This window comes from Biomphalaria glabrata, chromosome 16, assembly GCF_947242115.1.
Source record: "Biomphalaria glabrata chromosome 16, xgBioGlab47.1, whole genome shotgun sequence".
NCBI lineage: Eukaryota > Metazoa > Mollusca > Gastropoda > Planorbidae > Biomphalaria > Biomphalaria glabrata.
The window spans coordinates 29155584-29165773 of NC_074726.1; the positions used below are offsets into that span (position 1 = coordinate 29155584).

A 10190-nucleotide genomic window follows, 5' to 3' on the forward strand; every position below is an offset into this window, starting at 1 on the left:
CTCACATCGAACCGTCTGCCACAACCTCCCTCGTCACCTCCTTGGTCAAAACTCTTAAAGATAATAATAGGATATCAATACTTAAGCTGAACAGTACAGCCATAAAGATTGTAAAAGATTTTATGCCAAGAGATGAGCGTGATGGGGTGGAGCTATTATTGGGTAGAGGAGGAGCCATCTATTTCAAATATTAGAAATAAAGTTAGTAGGTGGAGCTATTATTGGGTAGAGGAGGAGCCATCTATTTCAAATGTTAGAAATAAAGTTAGTAGGTGGAGCTATTATTGGGTGGAGGAGGAGCCATCTATTTCAAATGTTAGAAATAGAGTTAGTAGGTGGAGCTATTATTGGGTGGAGGAGGAGCCATCTATTTCAAAAGTTAGAAATAGAGTTAGTAGGTGGAGCTATTATTGGGTGGAGGAGGAGCCATCTATTTCAAATGTTAGAAATAGAGTTAGTAGGTGGAGCTATTATTGGGTGGAGGAGGAGCCATCTATTTCAAATGTTAGAAATAGAGTTAGTAGGTGGAGCTATTATTGGGTGGAGGAGGAGCCATCTATTTCAAATGTTAGAAATAGAGTTAGTAGGTGGAGCTATTATTGGGTGGAGGAGGAGCCATCTATTTCAAATGTTAGAAATAGAGTTAGTAGGTGGAGCTATTATTGGGTGGAGGAGGAGCCATCTATTTCAAATGTTAGAAATAGAGTTAGTAGGTGGAGCTATTATTGGGTACAGGAGGAGCCATCTATTTCAAACGCTAGAAATAAAGTTAGTAGGTGGAGTTATTATTTGGTGGAGGAGGAGCCATCTATTTCAAATGTTAGAAATAGAGTTAGTAGGTGGGGCTATTATTGGGTGGAGGAGGAGCCATCTATTTCAAATGTTAGAAATATAGTTAGTAGGTGGAGCTATTATTGGGTGGAGGAGGAGCCATCTATTTCAAATGTTAGAAATAAAGTTAGTAGGTGGAGCTATTATTGGGTGGAGGAGGAGCCATCTATTTCAAATGTTAGAAATAGAGTTAGTAGGTGGAGCTATTATTGGGTGGAGGAGGAGCCATCTATTTCAAATGTTAGAAATAGAGTTAGTAGGTGGAGCTATTATTGGGTGGAGGAGGAGCCATCTATTTCAAATGTTAGAAATAGAGTTAGTAGGTGGAGCTATTATTGGGTGGAGGAGCCATTATTTCAAATGTTTGTAACAAGTAATTTTTTTCTTATACGATAGAGATGAGTGTTGTTAGGTAACGCTATTAGAGGTCGGGGTGGTGCATGGTGTTTATGTTGTGAGTATATGAATGCTACTTAGTGTCTAATGATCACATTAATTTACCTCATTCTAAACGTTTGTATATGTACTTTCTGTTTATTAACGTGTGCAATGTTTCTACTTCATCTTTACTCACTAACCGACTTTTTTTCATCGAGCGAGATCGCCAGGTTTAAGAATTCTCTGAAAAGGGCAGAGTTACGCCAATTTCTAAAAATAGATTACTTGACAGATTCGTCAATAGAATTTTTTTTTTTTTTTTTGGGTCAGACCCGTCACAAGTGTCGGGTTGTTTCCCCTTGTTCGCAGACGTCTCAATCCAAAAAAGGAGTTGTCATCCTTGAAAGTCAACACTTGTTGAATGTTTTGTCTGGTGTCAGCAGACTAACGTAACAAATATTAATTGGGTTAACACGACCGATGCGCCATTTTGGGGCTGTCACGCAAGGAGTTTAGAATAAAACACGAAATGGGAATGAGTGATGTTAAGAAAAAAATTGGGGAAGATATATTGAAATTTTCATAATAAAAATATTGTTGCTTTTTTTTTTGTTGTTGTTTTAACCATAATACAGTTCATTCCACAGCTGTAAAATGGGTTAGAAGTCTATTTGAAAAGGTAATTAATAACGACACTTTATCAATAGTTTTTACTAATATTGATCTCCCAGCTGAAAATGGCTTTTTCTGCATAAAATGTGGCAAAATATGTAGGTCATTACTGGGTTGGCGGACGTGGACTACTGCACTCAGCATTTATCTTCGGATGCCAAGACACTGCTATACTATATATGTATATGTTTATATGTATTAAAATGTAGATTATTATTAGGCTTATTATCAACTTTTTTGTTTTGTTTTTCAGACTTAGCGGTCAAGGTTTAATCTTTTGCCAGTTTCCTTCTCCCCCCCTCCCCCCCCCCCCGAGCCCGGGTCACTTAGCGTTTTCCTGCATTTCTAAGCTTCAGAAATTCATTCTCCTGGGGTCTACAATACACACTATATCTCATGGCAAGAAGATTTTAGATGAAACACAACTAAATTAAGAACAGGTTGGTTGCACGGGCCACTGAAGTGTTTGAAACTTTCGAGGCAGACCAGCATTAGGATTAAAATTATCACAGCTGCTTAGTTTCTATCTACTATGACCATCAATTGAACAATGGGGTCATACTCGAGAAAATAGAAACTGCATAGGCGCCCTTAACAGTCTACGGACTCCTTGGCGAGTGTCATAAGCATGGCAGACCAGACAGGATTTTGGTAACCGTAGGCTATATAAAATATACCAAAATGATATGCTCATGGGTTTGCGTGTAACGTCTGTATTATATAAGATAAGATAGGTCTTGTTACAATACACATGTAATATCCCATGCAGATACCAAATGGATGTTTGAATGGACTTCATTCACCAATCGTAAACAAGCAACATTTAGTCACGTGGACCTCTATCTCTTCTATACAAAATACGTTATCCATAAAGGCTGTCACGTGATACGTTTTTTTCATTGTTTTATCAATATTATCACCTGGCTAAATGTTGTTTGTTTACGATTGGTGAATGAGGTCCATTACATTTGTTGTTATATTGATTTAGTGGCCTTTACACAACATAATCATCTGAAACATTCTCACGGAAAAAAAAACAATACGCTAGATAATATATGCTGGACTCGCTGAAGTATGCTAATTTATTTAAAACAGGGGAGATTTCGATACGGTTCATTAGAATGTGTGACAGAAGCCACGCATATGTGGGGCTAACGGTAACAGAGGAATATCCCCATCGTGGGGCCCACCTCGTGGATAGGGCCCTGTAAGTTAACCCTACCGAGACCAACCGTTATGGAAGACCTGGACACTGAACTGCGACGTCGCAGCCTGTGACAGCAGCGAGATATTGATCTAAACTGCCCACAGGTTGTGACGTCGCAGCTCAGCGCTCAGGCCTTCTATAACTATCTGTCTCGGCCCAACTTGCCGCTCATGAAGACGGCCTCAGATTAAATTGAGAAGTAACTAAACTGAGCTTTTAGAAATAAAATAAAAGGTACGGTTAGGTCTCGAGATCATCAGGACATGTAAATACCTTCCTACCTAGTACTAAACCAGGCTAGAAAAGGAAGAGCGGCAGGCGAATGAAAAAAAAAAAAAAGAATGAAAGATAACTTCCACAGACATAGCAAAGATGGCTAGGACTTACAATGTATAGGAATATGGAGGAAAAGAATTCTACTAGCCAGCAAGTTGTAGATCTTAACGGTTCAACTGTCTGGAACGTGTACCAGGTATAGGGCACGACCTAATCGACGCTGCCATTTTTGGAAACTTCAGACAGGACTGGGGCTGAAGAGCTCACGCGTCGCCGTTGGATAAAAACCTTTTTCTGATGGTCAACGGGATATGCACTCAGCGCCAATCCCTTAGTTGACTTTTTTCAAGTTACAAGGTACAGCACAACGGTTCAACTTACTGGTACAGCTCAACGGTTCAACTTACTGGTACAGCTCAACGGTTAAACTTACTGGTACAGCTCAACGGTTAAACTTACTTGTACAGCAATACGGTTAAACTTACTGGTACAGCTCAGCGGTTAAACTTACTAGTACAGCTCAACGGTTAAACTTTATCGTTTTGTTTTTTTTGGAGGGGGCAATTGAAGGACAATTTGCTTTCCTCTGAAAATCCATTTCCTGGACTAAAAAATGTAAAGTCTTCAACACCCAGTATTGGTTAATTTTTAATTTATTGGTTAATTTGTATTTATGTGTTGTCTTCGACGATGACATAGTTGTGAAAAGTCTCAACTTGATCCGAGAATGGACAGTGGAGAAAATAACGTGTTGTACAAGACCGACAAGAGTTGAGAGAGAGAGAGAGAGAGAGAAAGAGAAGGAGGAGTTAAAAAGATATAGGCTTTGTAAAAAAAAAAGAGAGATTTAGATTTACAGTGATAAGGTATTAACAGTGTTGAGAGATGTTAAATGTCAGTCTGACCTTTCCCACTGTCTCAATTTCTCTTTCTCTCTCTCTCTCTCTCTGCTTTTCCCCTCTCACTTCCATCTCCCTCACTAATCTTTCCTCGCCTTTCATTATATAAATGCAGAGTTTAATTTAATTTTTTGTTTTGTAGTTCTTTCTTTTTATCTCTCTCTCTCTCCCCTCCCCCCACCTCACCCCCCAGACTTAGTTTGAAACCAGGTACATGCCTACATTCCCGAGTCTGAAAACAATACGCCAGCCAAGAACGCACGGGGAGAAACAGACATAAATCGTTGTCTTCCCATCAGTAATTAAAGAAAATGTCTGGCGAGTCTTGCCTTTGTTTGTTGAAAAAGAATACCTAAAAATAGATCTGAATATTGACTAAAAATAGAATATGGAATTTGGTTTATAAATATTACAGCGCATATCTAAGACATTTAAGCCGAAAGACCGAGGCACCTGTTTTACAGTCAGGCTTTTATTTTGAAGATTAAGGGTGAATACAGTATGTCACGGGACTTTATGACCTACATATTTTGCCACAACTGATACAGACAAAGTCGTTGTCCGCCTGGGTCTATTTTCTTTTAATATAAGGGTCATGTAAAATGGAGGAAAATATTTGTCAGGGGTCAAAGTTTCAAGAATAAGGAGTTAATGGGTCAAGGGTTAGAGAATAAGGCGGTCAGGAGTCAACAGTTCAAGAATAATGAGATAATTTGAAGATTATTATATCCAAACCCAAACTCCCGTTGGCAGCATTTGAACCACCGAGAAGACAATCCATAGAACATATCACATGACCAGGAAGCAACTTTTATTTTTAAGCCATACCGCTTAGCCAAACCGAGGCAGAAGACCTGAACACTGACCAGCGAGGTAGCAAGATATGTGGGCCGTTTAGATTTTTCTATCAGGGCCGGATTTGCCTCTAGGCAACACAAGCTTTAGCTTAAGCCACCAAAATATGTGGCAATGTTAGGTAATATCTGGACTTATGAAGGACCCCAAAAGGGCTCCATATCTCATGGATCTTAGGGACTTTTTAAGTCTTAACTACGGCACTGTTTTAACTTTGGGGGGAGGCAAGGGGGTTGAGCGCCAAGAGAAAGAGAGAGAGAAAGAGAGAGCGAGCAAGTTCAATAGTGAACTGCGAAAAGCTAGAAGTGTGTTTGTGCGTGAGTGTGTGTGTGTTCGTGTATGATCTGAGCTTATTGCTGAGTCAAATGTTATAGGCCTAATCGTCAGGATAATGTTCAGCGAAGTGCGAAAGATATGGTTGCTTACAAGAAATAGTGATCGGCTGTCCTCTAAATGTGAGCAGACGTGACCTTGACTGGGTTTGGTTGGCTCGTGAGAATCAACAAGTATCGGATGATAATAAAATAAATAAACACAAAACTTTTGGTCACAAGAAATAACAGGACAATTGTTTTGTTATTTGTTACCATTTTTATAAATGTATTTAATAATAATAACTTTATCTGTCTGTTTATTAGCAAGTATGCTGATATGTAAGATTATGCTTCATGTAACGTAGCGTACTTACATCTATATAACTTGGATATTAAATCTATTTCTATGTTTTATGGTTTACATGTTTCGGACGTAGGCGTATATTCAGAAAATCTGGTTTTTACGTCCTAGCCCCAATAGCAGAGGATGGGTTCGAACTAGGGGACTTCGTAACGACAGTCCGAACTGCTCCATTATTTATGTATAACCATTTTAATGATATCTAGTTTAATGGAATCTTTTCTTATCTTAAACACAACTGACGTAACTTCAACAAAAAAAAAGAAGATAATTACGTCCTACGCATTTCATGTGTCAATCTAGTCATACATGTTAATCAGTGACTTTAACTCTGCTGAGTCACTGGTTTTCCTTGCTGGCTCAGGCAACCCATTCCATGCTCTAATGGCTCTAGGGAAGAAGGAGCTCTTGTACGAATTAGTCCCAGCGTATGGAATAAGAAATGCGCTTCTATCTTTGTGTAATGTGTGCCTCTATGATTAAACATGTCCTAATTTTATTTATAGATCTAGATTCTTGAAATCAGGCGCAAGTGATAGATCTAGATCACTAGTAAACTTGACATTTGTGGTTTGACATTTAACAGTAAGTTAACGTTAAACAGATAGAGCAGTGTTTCCCAAACTTTTTCCTAAACGGAGCACTTCGCACATTAGAAGTATCTTCTTATCTTATCTTATATAATACAGACGTTACTTCAAAAAAGAAGATGATTACGTCCTACGCGTCATGCATTTAGTCATGCATATTAACCAATGACTTAAATTCTGCCAAGTCATTGGTTTTCCTGGCTAGCTCAGGCAACCCATTCCATGCTCTAATAGCACTAGGGAAGAAGGAGTATTTGTACAAATTTGTCCTAGCATATGGGACGAGGAATGTGCCTTTATCTTTGTGTCTTTCAGAGTATTTTATTAAAATTTGTTTTTGTATTTGAAGATTATGGTTCAGAGTTTTATGTATGATTGCTACTTTACTTTTGAGTCTTCTGTCCTGAAGGCTTTCTAAATTTTGTTATTTTACTAAAGGTGTTACTCTAGTCAAATGTGAATATTCGTTTGTTATGAATCTCACTGCTCTATTTTGTGTCTGTTCTAGTTTCTTAATGTTTTCTTGAGTTGAGGGGTCCCAAACAGAGGATGCATATTCTATTAGTGGCCTAATTTAGCGGAACACTTTGCCTTTAACTTTCAGAGAGATTAATTCACATGGTGGTCTACTAGTTAATTAGTCCAGTAGTTCGTGCAACACCTATTCAGGCCTCGAGGAACACTAGGGTTGGGAATCACTGACATGGAGAATATTATCATTGTCCTCAAAACGATTCTAGATCTAGATTCCACTATAAACTTTAGAGAGTAAAAAAAATTGCCATTTACCTCAAGTGTTATCCAATCATCGATTCGTAAGGTTAATACAAACCACGAGAATATAGACAAAAGTGGTTTGATTCCAAAACAAAAGATTAAGTACCAATAGGTCTGTTAGTGAGAAAGATTAAGTTTCCAATGAATTGTAGAGACTACAGGAGTCTAGGTTCCGTAAATCAGACACAAAGACTAGTAGCAGACGACATCACACAAATCTCAGACATCGCTGTGTTTGTTTTTCTTACTCGCTCGTACTCCGCCCTCGCGCCACTTGGGGCCTCGTATCGCTTTAAGTGAGCGAGAGGATGGATAATTACGGTGTTCCATAAAGGTTAAATATTACAATTAAATTTTTTAGCCTGTTATTCTGGCAAGATTGAAAATTTTTTTTATTTATTTAAATCTTCATATTTTATATGCTTTATACAGAAGTCGTAGTGAAATTAAACGATAGAGCAATGTAAAAGAGATGGATATGAATAATATGAATAATGAAAACACTCTTTTCCATTAGGTTCAATGTAGTTTCTATTTGTTGACTTAGTCGCAAAGGAAAATACAGCACCACACAAGTTCTTGAACTCTTGTCTGTGGCATTTTACGTCTCAAGAGATGATTATAGCTTTTATATAGCGCTACTTTCATGCTTATAGCATGCTCAGAGCGCTCAGAGCTGTGGACCAGTTGGGAGAGGGGAGTGGGTATCCAGGAGTTGGTTTTCCGTGCTGCCTTTAGGCGCTCAGTAAACGCAACTCTGCCCGAGTCGGGTGTCGAACCTCGAGCCCCCTTCTAGGTAGACAAGCCAAGTTGAGCGCACTTAGCCTCTCGGACACGCTTTTCCCTTTGCAAATTCTTGTGTGACTAAAGAGGCCAATCCTTGATACACAGCTGCGGTCACAGGTTGGGTATCTGTAATCACCAGCCGCCGTTGCATTTTCACCCTTCTTTCTGCTTCTGTTGTGTATGGCATCTGCAATCCAGGACCCTTCCTTTATGCTCTCTCTCCATGTGGATCTATCCAGTGCCACTTTTTCCCAGCTGCTAGTGTCGATTTTGAAAAGCTTCTTGTCGCGTTTGAATACATCTTCAACTCTATAATGTCTTTAAAAAAAAAAAAACTTATAATTACATAAAGATACTGTATTGACTGTATATTACTTCAAGATGGCAGCCTGTTATTACTTGAAGATAGTATTAGCTACCGCTTATTGTTTCAGTGAAGAGAATGATAAGCTTAACATTAATTTGATTTGTAAAGCAATTTTTACAAATATGATTGTTGAAACTTGGTCGTTGGTTTGTAGCTCCAAACAGCTTGTACAACTAAACCGCTGAATGCGTATTAAACTCTTAAAGATACTGTATTGACCTAATATGTGTATTAGAGGTTTGATTATGAATTAAATTGTTACTTAATACGTCTAATACATTCATTTTTAAAAGGTTTAGATAATAGTGAGCAAATAGATGCTATCTTACTAGATTTTTCCAAGGCTTTGGCAAAGTTCACCACCATAGTTTGCTTTAAAAATTCAAATATTTTGGCATTGATGGTTCATTGAATCAGTGGGAAGGATTTTCTGAAAGGGAGAGAACAAACTGTAATAATAAATGGCTCTAAATCAACACCAATAACGGTAAACTCAGGTGTACCACATGGAACAGTCTTGGGTTAACTGCTGTTTTCAATTTACATAAATGATTTACCAAATTAGTTCAGGAACAAAAGTCAGATTATTTGCAGACGGTTGCATAATATATAAAACAATAAAAAAAATACAGAAATCTTACAAAGAGAACTAGATGAATTACAGAATTGGGAATCAAATTGGAGCATGTCTTTCTACCCAGAAAAATGACAGTTATTAAAAGTAACAAAAAAACTAAAACAAATTAATTCCACTTATCTTATTCATGTATTCATATGTACTTACAAAGTAGCCATGGAGGCGCGGTGGTTGAGTGGGATTTTCTTTTTATTTCGGGAGTCCTCTGGGTCCACCAAACTCTAATGGGTACCTGACAATAGCTGTGGAGAAATAAAGGCAGTCGGTCGTTGTGCTGGTCACATGACACCCTCGTTAACCGTAGACCACAGAAACAGATGGCCTTTACATCATCTTCCCTGTAGATCGCAAGGTCTGAAAGGGGAACTTTACTTTACAAATTAGCAATCATGCATCAACTTATTAAAAACTCATCATAAAGAAAAACAAGTGACACTAACGGCTCTCCGTAAGTGCGTTTTTTTTTTTTTGTTCTTCTGTACTTGCATGCGCCAGCATATTGTTCTCTTTCAAGAGGAGTTACGGAACCTGTTTCTCTGATCTCCCGCGTGCAGGTGAAGATGTGATGAGACAATGAGTGACTGCACGAGCAGACGGGAACAGCCTTTTCATTGACTAATTTTAGTAACAACATTCACGGGTACAAAAAAAAAAAATAACAGGTAAAATAAGTTTTTTTTTTCCTGAATGCGGTTTTTTTTTTTGGGGGGGGGGGGGTGAAAGAAAAAAAAAGTAAAAGAGGGGGGGGGAGATAAGAATTAGAAGAGAGGGAAGAGAAGAAAGAGGGGAGAAAGGGAGAAAGAGGAAGAGAGCCGAGATAGAGTAGAGAATAGAGAAAGCGGAGAGAATAAGTGTGGAGACATCATTTTTGGAAAGTTATAGAAGAGATATCAGGCAACATGGAAGAGATAGAGAGAGATAGAGAGAGAGAGATAGAGAGAGAGATAGAGAGAGAGAGAGAGAAAGAGAGAGAGATGGAGAGAGAGAGAGAGAGATAGAGAGAGAGATAAAGAGAGAGAGATAGAGAGAGAGAAAGAGAGATAGAGATAGATAGAGAGAAAGAGATAGAGAAATAGAGAGAGAGAGAAAGAGAGAGAGAGAAAGAGAGATAAAGAGAGATAAAGAGAGAGAGAGAAAGAGAGAGAGACAGAGAGAGAAAGAGAGATAGAGATAGATAGAGAGAGAAAGAGAGAGAAAGAGAGAGAGAGAAAGTGAGAGAGAGAAAGAGTTAGAGAGAGAG

At 38.4% G+C, this 10190-nt stretch overlaps 1 long non-coding RNA gene across 1 annotated transcript in view; it reads right to left on the minus strand.

The window, feature by feature from the left end:
• LOC129923501 (uncharacterized) overlaps positions 1-7408 on the minus strand; it is a 32012-nt gene extending 24604 nt beyond the window's left edge. The window contains exon 1 of the long non-coding RNA XR_008775464.1: positions 7173-7408. This is a non-coding gene — a long non-coding RNA (uncharacterized LOC129923501). The remainder of the gene's footprint in view (positions 1-7172) is intronic.
• Between the last annotated feature and the right edge of the window lie 2782 nt (positions 7409-10190).